Below are 2,886 nucleotides of genomic sequence, written 5' to 3'. Positions count from 1 at the left end.
CAAAAATGGGTCATGACTTTCCAAACAACCCAGTATTTAAGAACATATCTAATATCAAACAGCAAATTTCAACAATGTAAAACTGCAATTACTTTGGGAACCAGTAGTTAGCATAATGGCTATGTCGCTGGACTCCCACGTAGTCGACCGCAGTTCGCGTCCCAGACCCGGTGGCTTAAAACTCACGTCAGGCACGTGTGTGTGCGTGCCCAAGATCCCGAGAGGAGAATGGAGGAGAAGGGATTGCGGCGTGACCATCCCCCCTGGGGGGTGATTTCTCGCTTTCTGTCTCTCTGTCTCTCTCTATCTCTCTCTGTCTGTCTGGCGAGCGCACGTGCCCTATAGCGAAAACCTTTCCAAAAAAAAAAGAAAGAAAGAAAAGCACTGCAATTACTTTTTCACTAATACTACTAAATACCAGGCACTTCTTAAAGTGTTAGGGACTGAAGGGTGGATAAAATTGATACTGATGTTTAACCATTAAAAGCTTACATTTTAGTGTGTATGTGTGTGAGGCCAGTAAAGAAATCAGTAAGATATATGTGGTGTTGATGGTGATAAATGCTTTGCAGGAGAACAAAGGGAGAGCGAGGATGAGGAGGGTTGTAGATTACCTAGAGTGGCAAGGGAAGGCTTCACTGAGAGAGCAATGTTAAAGAAAGAACAGACATGGGTATTTGGAAAAAAAATAGTATTAAGGACAGAGAATATTAAGTGCAAACCCTTTGAGGCATGACAGAAGTATCCCAGGAAGGGAAGGAGACCAGTGTGACCAAAACAGAGTAAGGGAGAGGAGAAAGAAGAGGCCAGAGAAGTAACATGGAACCAGGTATTTTAGGATATTGTCATGGCTTTGACAGACTGGGAAAGAAGCATGGCTTTAAGCACAAGAGTGATCTGATTTACATGTCGATAGGATCACTCAGGCAGAGAATAAACTGTAGAGGGGCAAAGATTGAAACAGAGTTAGAAGGATACTGGGGTCATTCAGGTATGTAACGTTGGTTGTTTGAGCCAAGATGGTGGTGAGAGATGGTGAGAGATTATGGATTAAAGATAGAGCTGATGGGATTTGTGATGAATCAGAAAGATGGTAGGAGACAAAGAGAGAAGGAAAAAAAGTAACTATATTTTTGGCCTAAACCAAAACTACACAAGAGAAGGACTTCGAGGGTGAAGATTAGTAGTTTGAACAGGAGAAGGCTTTCAGACATCCAAGTGGAGTTGAGTTTGACAGTGGGATTAGGTGTTTGAAGTTCGGGGCTAAGATATAAACATGGGTGCTTTTAATATGACATCAAAGCTCATATAGATGTCATTGAAAGGCATGAGACTGGAATGCAGATGAAGAAGAGAGAAGGACAAAAGGATGACTGCTAGACCACTCCAACTTTTAGAGGGTAGGAAGGTAAAGAATAACTAGAAAGGAGATTGAGCAGAAGGAACCACGAGGAAGGAGGGAAACCAAAGAGTGTGGTTTCTGAAAGCCAAGGCAAGAATGTTTCAAAAGCCAAGAATTGAACAACTGGGCCAGATGCTATTGATAGAGATGTCAAGAACTGCTATTGACTGAATGTTCATATCCTCTAAAATTCTTATCAGAAAATCCAAACTCCTAACATAATAGTATTTGGAGACAGGCCTTGGGGAAGTAACTACCTTATGAAGGCTGGCTTAGTGTGGCAGGGATTAGTGCCCTTAGAAGAGGTCACAAAGAGCTTGATTTCTCTCCCTCTGCACTCTACCATGTTGGGATACAAGAGGACAACCATTTGCACACCAGGCAGAGAGCACTCTCCAGACACGGGATCTGCTGGTAACTTGATGTTGGACTTCCCAAACTCCAAAAGGGTGAGAACTAAATTTCTGTGGGGCAAGTCACCGAGGCTTGGTGTTCTATTATAATAGCCTAAGATGACAAGGATGAGCACTGCCATTTGTGATTCGCAGCATTGAGCTTATTAGTGACCTTGAGCAGTTTCAGTGCAGCAGAGAGGGAAATGCCCGAAAGAAAGTTCAAAAGGAAATGGAGGGAAGGGAAATTGGAAGCAGTAGTGTCTTAGCCTGTTTTTGGTTCTATAACTGAACATTATAGACTGGGCAATTTATAAACAATAAATTGGCTCACAATTCTGGAGACTGGGAAGTCCAAGAATATGGTGCTGGCATCTGGCAAAAGCCTCATTTCATGGCAAAAGGGTAGAGGGTGGAAGCAAGTGCACCAGGCAGAAAACAAGTGAGGGCTACTTTTATAACAAGCCCACTTGCGTGGTAACAATCCACTCTCATGAGAAAGCCCAGAGACCCGAAATCTTCTCTTAAAAACGCCATCTTTTAACACTATTGCATTGGAGATTAAGTCTCTAATACATGAATTTTAGGGGCAAACATTTTAACTATAACTGTCAGTGTAAACCATTCTTCAAAGTTTTGCTTTAATAGGAAGGAGTGAAAAGAAGGTGGTAAATGGAAGGGCAGAGTAAAGAAGTGTGTGTGTGTGTGTGTGTACACGCCCCTGGAAAGGACCAGCAAAATTCACTGGCAGAATTGGGCAGAAAATGAAGGATTGCAGGAAAAATGAACAAAACATCTCCTAGACCATATCCACGCGGACCATGTAGTAAACCATACATGATTTCTGATTCAATGGGAAACTGTTTCATGGGAGTGAAGGTAGCCACATTAGGTCTCACAGGCATGATGCCTCAAAAATGTCCAGTTCTGGGGGCAGCAAGTAGTGCAGTGGTTAAGGTGCTAGACTCCCACATGGTGGATTGCAGTTCGAGTCCTGGGCCTGATGGTTTGAAACTCATGTCCAGTGCATGTTCCAAATCCCAAGAGAATGGAAGAGAAGAGAATGTGGAGTGGCCACCCCCCCCCACGCCT

At 43.2% G+C, this 2,886-nt stretch overlaps 1 protein-coding gene across 1 annotated transcript in view; it reads left to right on the top strand.

The window, feature by feature from the left end:
- Nucleotides 1-768: 768 nt before the first annotated feature.
- Nucleotides 769-2,886, top strand: part of CERS6 (ceramide synthase 6) — a 333,671-nt gene continuing 331,553 nt past the window's right edge. Inside the window, exon 1 of the mRNA XM_006153571.3 lies at nt 769-829. The gene's annotated coding sequence lies outside the window, so the exon portion shown is untranslated. The remainder of the gene's footprint in view (nt 830-2,886) is intronic.

Source organism: Tupaia chinensis, unplaced genomic scaffold (genome assembly GCF_000334495.1).
Source record: "Tupaia chinensis unplaced genomic scaffold, TupChi_1.0 Scaffold000381_1, whole genome shotgun sequence".
In the NCBI taxonomy this organism is placed as follows: Eukaryota; Metazoa; Chordata; class Mammalia; order Scandentia; family Tupaiidae; genus Tupaia; species Tupaia belangeri.
Note: the sequence above shows the minus strand (reverse complement) of the source record. Positions and strands in the feature narration are given on the sequence as shown.